Source organism: Chinchilla lanigera, unplaced genomic scaffold (assembly GCF_000276665.1).
Source record: "Chinchilla lanigera isolate Chin_1 unplaced genomic scaffold, ChiLan1.0 scaffold00032, whole genome shotgun sequence".
Classification (NCBI taxonomy): Eukaryota; Metazoa; Chordata; class Mammalia; order Rodentia; family Chinchillidae; genus Chinchilla; species Chinchilla lanigera.
Window position 1 is genome coordinate 10615447 of NW_004955433.1, and position 8979 is coordinate 10624425.

Consider the following 8979-nt stretch of genomic DNA (forward strand, 5'->3'; position numbering starts at 1 on the left):
GTAGTAATCATTTCACAACGTATATGTATCTCAGAACATGATGCTGTACATCTTAACTATATATGATTTTGTCGATTATACTTAATTTTAAAAAGAACCACAAAAAAGAGGATTAATGAATTAATATATGCTAAGCACCCAAAACAGTGCCAGGTGACAGTGCTGTGCTATTTGGTGATAAATGTTTAACAATCAGCTTTCTGGGGATAAAGGGAAAAAGCCCTGATGTAGAGCACTTGCTGATTTTGATGACATAAATGCTCCTGCCACCAATGAGATGTGACTGAAGGTGGAGGTGTGAAGAGTTATACATGGTTGTTTCTTCAGGACAGCACAGCAGTGACTTATACACAGTAGGACAATGTATTTGCATTTTTCTTAACTTTATACATGTGAGTTCACACTATTAACCAATCTTTCTTCCATTCTGTTTAAGAGGATGGTAGAGACATGGAACCAGTATTCTAAACAATTATACAGACAGATTGACTATACTCACCTCGCTGGCTGCACACTGAGCGATAAGGGAGCTCTCCTCCATGGCACTGTCCACCTTGCACAGTGTTGTTAAGTTCCCTTAGGACCATGATCAGAACAGCTGCTGTTAAAAGTCAGCATGCTCTCATGGTATCTGCATACCCGTGTTTATTGTAGCACCATTCACAACAGAACCAGCCTAGATGGTGACCATCAACAGATAAATGGAGGTGAAAATGAACAAAATGATGTCATTGACAGAAAAATAGATAGAACTGGACATCATCGTGTTAAGTGAAGTAAACCACACTCAGAAACTGTGCCAGGCGCTTGAAATACATAATTCCATTTTACCCTCACAACTTCATGCAATTATGGTTGTCACCCCCAATTTACCGATAAGGAAACTGAGGCTCAAAAAAGCCAGTAATGCCTAGTTCTCTCTTATTTGCCAGCATGATGTATCTGTGGCTTCCCAGACACTCCTGTGTAGTAGCTCTGACAGTGATAATGATGGTGCTGAGCCCTCCTGTGGCTTTAGTCAGGGACACCCATTGAGAAGTTTGTGCACTCTGACAATGATGTGGGCAGGTTCCAGGTGGTGACAAAGCTGGGACAGCCCATAGCAGAGGGGCTTAATAGCCAGAAGGACGTCTTGGACAGTTACTGGGCTACAATGGACAGATGCAGAAATAGCTGTGAATTAGACTACTGCTAAGGCATTGAGTTGAGCCCAGTGTCCCTGCATATCCCACAAAGACACATCCCCTGCAGCACCACAACCTTCTGGTCTGTGCTGAGAGTGGCTTCTACCCAGGCCACAGTGAAGTCAGAGGGTTTCTGGAATGGCCAGGAGAAGGAGACTGGGGTGGTGTCCACAAGCCTGAGCCAGAACAGGGGCTAGACCTTCCAGAGCCTGGAAACAGTTGCTCAGAGTGGAGCAGTTACACCTGCCGGGTAAAGCACTGGAGCTGGACCGGCCCTGTCCCAGGGGAATGGGAAGCACAATCTGGGTCTGCACAGAATAAAATGCTGAGGGAGTTATAACCTTTGTTCTGGGTCTGCTCTTCCTGGGGGCAGGGCTGTCCATCAACTTTGGGACTTATGAAGCATGCTCTGGACTTCAGCCTACAGGACTCCTGAGGAGAAGTGAAATTGACAACATTGAAGGATGGACCTGTGTCCCTACCTTTCTACATTATACTGGGCTTCCTGCTTGGCTTTCATTCCTCCACAGAGAGAGGCTATCCCAGGGCCTGCTTCCCCCATTCACTGAGTCTACAAAACATCCTCCTGATGCTTCCTCAACCATCCCGGACTTGGAAGTGTTGGCACAGACAGCAGGACTTCCCTTCCTTCTCTCCTGCTCCGCTATGTTTAACCCTTCCTGTCTCCTGTGTCTCTGAGCTCACCTTGTGCCACACTATGTTATTATACTTTTCTCAAACAAACGTGGAGTGAAAGATCATCTGCTCCATACATTCATCAGAATAAGAAATAGAAAAGGGAGGATAACATCACAATACAGAAATGATTTTCGCTCTTGTACTATTATGTGAGGTGATACTTACATTAAATAAGCTGTTAGCCATTCCCCTATGTACTTCTCTATCAAACATCGTGCGATATGCCATAAATAATTTTATTTATCAGTGTTTGCTTGTCAATTAAAAATGAGAGAAAAAGCTGAATAAGTCAGTCCCTCAGATCTCAACACAAACTAGTGATCAAAACAAAATAACAAAAGAACTTGATGGGAAGCAAGCTAGAAAAGCAAATCAACACTTTTAAAAAATCTTGCCTATAATTTTGTAAATATAATTGCGAATCTAAGTTCACAGACCTCATTATCATGCTGTGATAAGCAAGTGGATGGTTGCCAGAGAAAGTCAAAGCACTGGTTGAGAAGAAGGGTTCTGCTGTCATATTCCATCTGAAGAGTCAGTTGCTTCACATGTAAATCATATCAAAAAAACCAAATAATCAATTCAAAAGTTTATTTTAAAGGAATAATTATTGGAACATAATTTCTCCACCATCACATACAGCTCTAATGTGCTGCACTTGGGTTTTAGCTGCTTTATAAGTTAAAGATATCAAAGAGAAATGGAAACATACGCCCTGCCCAAGATATGTGTGCAAATATTAAGAGTAGCATTGTTTAGAAAAGATAAAGCAGGAAACAATCCAAATAGCAACCAAGTAATAAATTGATCAACAAAACAGACTCTACTTATACAGTGCAATGGCATTCGGCAATAAAAAGGTTGACTATAATTTGTGGTATTTGTTCCTTAAAGATTACAATTACTGAAGTAGGTTGAACTTGGGGTTTTATTGTGGGAAAGTTTTATAGAATAAATGTATCGTCTCTGTTGCACGTGTAACTCTCCAATTTGTCAGTCTTTGGAAACTGTACTTTTGAGTAATTTATCTGTTACTTACAATTTTATTTGTGTAAAGTTATTTATCATGTTATTATTTCATGTTGAACAATCTGACAGCAAAAGACGTAAACTTTGGTGGGTTTTTTTGTTTTGTTTTTTGTTTTAGTGCTAGGAATCGAACTCAGGATCTTGAGCTTGCCAGGCAGGTACTTGTGCCACTCAGCTTTATCCCCAGGCTTCATTTCACTTTTTCTTTCACTGGAGTCTCAGAAGGAGATTTTTTAAAATGGATGATGCTAATAACGTTTTTGAAGGAGTAATGACTTCCCAACTTCAGTGAAAGTTTTTAAACTTGTGTGCCTGACTTATTTCACTCAATATTATTGAGACAATAAAGCAAAGAGTGTTTTGGAAGACTTTAAAATTTTTTTGCAAAGTCAATAGCAGGTTCTTGTCCATCTTTATTAAGACAGAGCCAGGATTCAATCCACATCTGTGCGCTGACAAAGCTCCTACCTTAAAACACTGCACTTAACGGCCACAACTCTTTAAAAGGTGCTAGTGTCATTTTAATACTGATTATTGAGAATATGGCATACTGTGTAACAGAATGAACTCTAGAGCCAGACCCAGTTCACATACAACTCTGCAACCTCCCAGCCTCAGGCAAGTCACTTAACCTCTCTGCCTCAGTTCTCCATCTATAAAAAGGAGACAATTGTGGTATGTGTGTTAAAGGGTCATTATAAGAATTAAATGCATACTATGTATAAAATATCTAGAATCATGTCTGGCACATAGTGAGTTCTAGATACATGTTTATTAGATGCAAATAAAGTTTCTTTAGATGAGGTGAGAATTTCCCTGGGTTTCAAAATGGTAAGAGTGTGAAACTGACTTTTAAATATAATAGCCGAACTGCTTAATTCACTCTCTGGAAAAGATCCAGGCAGATGAAGCCAAACAACTTTGAAATCAAATACAGACAAATACCAGGTCTGGCTTTCCTTGCACACATGCACTCCGCACACTGATTTTCAGTTAAACAGCCTCCGTGGAGACTGCAATCCTAACAGGTAAAACACAGCTAACATTTTTCTAAGCAAGTTCTTCAAAGGTGGCTATTAATGTCCCTCAGAGGACACATGATGGAAAGAAAACAGGAGTTTTTTATATGGTGATAAACTTTGACTTAAATTGCTCTCCCTCAATTATAGAAAGCATTTAGCTAACCAACCCCAAACAGAGTCCCTGTCTTCATTCATTTCCTGATGCTATAACAGATTATTACAGGCTTGGAACTTACTAAACAATAGAAATTTATTCAGCTCACAGTTTTAGACATTGAGAAGTCCACCAACACAGGGCCACATCTGCTAAGGGCCTTTTTCCTTCATCATAACATGACCCAAGATATCATATGGACCCAGAGAACAGGACAGGGCTGACCTCATTTTGTATCAAACCTGCTGTCCTGATAATGAACCCTCCAGTGAGAACAACATGAATCAGTTCAGCACAGCAGCACCTCATGACTTTATTGCCTCTGAAAGTCCTACCTCTCAACACTGTTGCACTGGAGATTAACTTTCTTAACACACGGATTTCAGGGGACACATTCTAACCGTAGCATCCCTCTCAGCCCAGCTACTCTCAATAGCCATCCAAATAATTAAACACTTCTGTTGAAAGGCAAATGCTTTTGAAAAATTCAATAATGATATAGAACCAGGTGAGATCGTTGTACTGGTCAAGTGGATGGCTCTCCAAAGATACTTGAAACTTTTCATCATATCCATCTTTGTTTTCCAAAAATATTTACCTAAAGGTAGTGACAACAATGCTGCTCATGGGGCAGGGGACCAAATACACACCAAAGAATAATTCTGCATAGATCTGACAGCGCCTCCCAAATCCTTTACCCACACACATATTCATTTAATCCCTCAGCCCCCTGGATTACCTTTATCATGCTGAACATTGAACTCTGTATCATTAGGTATTACTTCTTCTATGGAGAAAGTTATAATAAAATCTAACCAACAATTTACAAAAACATCATGATAAATGAAACCATCAGGATGTAATAATCAAAACTAGGAAATGCTATGGGCTAAATGGCCTATTTTCTTCAATGAATAAACAACAAGGAGAGGAGAACTAAGGGAAATGCCCCATTATGAATGTAATCATTATGTACTGTAAACATGTGCTAATAATTTTAAAATAAATATAAAAGAATATGTAGAGCCATACCAGAGATATGTACTGTGTAGAATTTATTTTGATCCTGATTTAAGCAAACTAACTATAGGAAGATTTTGAGACCATTTGGACACTGATTGGCTGGTGATATTAAGGAATTACAGTTAATTTTAGGTGTATTAAAGATACTGTATGTGTGTTCTTTAAATGTTACTATCTCTTAGAAATACCTAGTTCAGTATTTACAGATGAAATAATGGAATATCTTTCATTGGTTTTAAAGCATTCCAGGCAATGCAGAAGGACACAGGGACATCAGGAGGGATGATACCCAATTGGCTATACATTGATGATTGTTGGGTAATAAATACCTGAAGGTTCACTTGACTGATCTCTCTACCTTGCATATATTAGACTTCCATAATCACAAGTGTTTCCAATGTTCTGAATTAGAAATGTAAATGTTCTTTCTTACTCTTCCCCTTCCTCTTCCAACTCACAATCTCTAGAATTGGTCTTTTCTATATACTCCAGTCTTCTCTCCATTTAATGACACCTTAGTCAAATTTCATTTCCCATCACTGCATTCCTGCAACAATCTCCTAAGTGTCCCCATTCTCAGTGCTCTTAAACCACCACCTTGTCACTTACCAGAGTAATCTTTCTAAAATTCAAATTTGATCACGTTACTCCCCCACTTACTACCCTTCACCTAGCAAGAGGTGTCCAACCATGATCCCCAAGGCCTCTCATGATCCTTCCTCCTGCCTACCATCCCATCCTCATCTTCCCTCCCATCTTGCATTCAAGCATGCTAGGTCCCAGTGAGACCAGGAACCTATCATTCATTTGGCAAGAATTTATCAGCCCTGTTATAAGAACAGTGTGACAAGCTTGGGGAACACAATGGCAAACATTGTAGAAGAATCTCTGCCTCCAGAAATTACATACTAGCAGGGAGACAGAAACAAATAATAGATGGGGATAAATGTAGATACAGTCACCTATAACCTTCTGAGTTTGCTGTGCCCTTAAACTTCTCCACCTTTGCATTTGCAGTAGCTGCCCTGGGAACTCCCTTCCACAATCTATTTCCTCCCACCTGCCCTTGAGTCCATCTAGTTACCCTTTCAGGTTCAGCCTCTCCATTGCTCCATCCCCTGATGGAGCAGATCTTCTTCTGCTGCCCTCAGACTTAGTTTTTCACCATTTTATCACAAACATCTTACATTTTGCCTAGGCCAAGGTAGTATTTAGTAAACATTTATTGAAAGAATGGATGAAATGAAAGAATGGATTGACGGATGGATTTCTGCCTTCCTTAAATGGGCTTTCTTGAGCTTTTGAGTCCTGAGTGTTAAGCAAAGAGATTATATCTGGGTATTATTCTGTATCTTGAAGCACTCAGGATTATCATGTATACTTTGTTAACCGAAGTCACTGAAAATAGATATTCACTTAAAGCAAAAATGTCCTTAAATGTTTCTGGTGAATTTGTGCTATGTATATAGAGAAGCTTCCACCATGGAATATGTTGTTAAACAAAAGTCATACTAAACTGTTCTTTTTCTAAAAAATTTCTCAAGATCTCTAAAATGCTAGGTTTCACTGTGGCCCTCAAGGATGGAACTTTCTGCAGTTTTCTGAAACATGTCTGATCAATAGACCCTGTGTCCTCAGCATATCTCAATAGACTAACCTCCAGAAGAGCCTCTCTTAGGAAGTGTTGGTCTATCTGATGCTGCAGTCCACTTAACACCATCTTCAAGTAAGATAATACACAAGGCTCTGCCACAGAAGCTGTGCAACAGTAGGAAAACATGAAAGCTCTCTGTTCCCTTGCCTCTTCATCTGCTAAACTAAAATGCATGTCTGAATCAGCAGGATGAAAAGTACTTTACAAAGAGGGACATGCAGACTTCTCTTTCCAGCTTTTTCCTTTTCTGTCTTTATCTCTCAGTCTATACAGTACACATAACAATGCCCTAGTAATTGAGAAAATGGAATATCAATCAATGCTTGTTAAAACATGTATACCAAAATGGCAACCTCAAAGGACAAAAATCAGCAGCAGCTAAGGCTGTTTTTGGATATGTGAGAAATGAAATAAGAGTAGACAATATGCCATTTGGGAGAAGAGAGTTTCTTCAAACACAGTGGTTTACATTGTTTCCTAAAACACAAAGAATGCAATAAAATACATGCGAATGTGTGATTTTACACATCTATATGGAGCTAGACCTATCTTACTATCGCGTGAGAAAATAAAATTGACAAGGGTTTTCTTTTCAGTCTGCGTCTCCAAAGCTTAGTTGATGACTAATCTTACAGATTAAATCCGATCACTGGATTATTGATATTAATTCTTTCTTCGGGTTGACAGCTGTAGGATGGAAATGTCATAGGAAACACACTGAAATCAACTGAGCCCAATTAAGCAGGCAGGACCCGAGCCAACACATAGAAAATACATCAATCACAACTCACAGTTTTATTTCTAAGCCACAATAGTTTCACAACCTGAGTGTAAGTTTGAAACACTATATTTATAACAATGTTATTTTGCATGATGATTTACATGATGAGTTCATCTTTATTCCATTGTTTTAAATCTCGTCTGCCAGCTCTTTTAAAGCACAATTTGACCAAGAAATGTTCAGGGATGGAGGAGGCTTTATCATCTTCAGTATGTTAAGCCCTGCTTTTAGTTAAAGCTTTTAGTTAAACAAGGACAAGTTTAAGCTGGCAATTTGCAAATAGGCTCATTTCTGTACCCATTCATTAATGTGCTGATTAGAATCATAATGTAGAGATGGGGGCAACTTAAAGTCAACTCATTTATGGAAATGCTCATAAATTTAGCAAATCATAGTTCAAATAAAAACATTCCATGATTATAGAATATAGAAAATTAGACTGATTTTAAGCAATAGGGTACAGGGAGTATACAAGCTTCTAGTCACAAAGTTATCCAGACTAAAGTGATAAAAGCTAAATAAGAAGTGAAAGAAATGAAATCAGTATTGGTAAATGGCAGAACTGACGGATGGCAGCAAGACTGGTGAGCATCCCAGTGCTTAAAGAAGTGAGCAAGAGGGAAGCGGAGAGGTATAGAGAGAAAGGAATCATAACTACATTTGGAAGCGGTAAGGGGACCAATGAATTGATCACTGTTGACATTAGGTAAATGACAATAAGGAATTACTACTTTTATATTTGTTGGAAACTGCCTATGATAAAAATGCATGTTTTTTACTTCTATCTGGAGATGTACTAATTCCAAGTGAATCAAAAGGAAACACATGCACATCGAGAACTATGAAAGGGGAAGAAACAGAAGAAAACGTTCCAGGGAAAGAAATAAAGACTGTATAAACACTATTTAAAGGAAAGATAAGATTAAGAATGATTGCAGGCGTGTCTTGCTAAAGGATACATTTTTTCAGTTTCAAGAAAAAAATATTGGAGAATATTATATAGCTGAAGGAATTATAAGAATAATTTATGGATAAAAGAGACACATTTACACATTCCTGGACAAAAACTTATAGGAAGCATTTAAATCAAAATTCTCATTCCAAGATGGGTGATAGAAAATAGAGGATATATAAACTCTCATGTGTGAAAAGGAGACTTGTGACAGAATAAAGAAACTTGGAAAGTTGTAAGACTTTCTTTCCTTAGGACAGTATGCACCCCACCCAGGCCAGCTAGCCACCCTGCCTTTTTTACACCCTGTACTTCTACTACTTCCCTCAGCACGCCTGCAACTGGTGCTAGGACAGAGCATGGAGAGGTGATATGTGGTTCTGCTTCAATGGGCACAGCTAGAAGGAGACCAGGTGCATTCTTGTGTTGCTTTAAGCCTTTAGAGCTTTTACCATTGATTTTTTTATCCTGAGGATTTAGC

The 8979-nt window shown here is 38.8% G+C and overlaps 1 pseudogene; it reads left to right on the forward strand.

Annotated features, from left to right (window-relative positions):
* The first annotated feature begins 585 nt into the window (after nt 1–585).
* On the forward strand, nt 586–1883 carry LOC102009750 (annotated as a pseudogene).
* The last annotated feature ends 7096 nt before the right edge of the window (nt 1884–8979 follow it).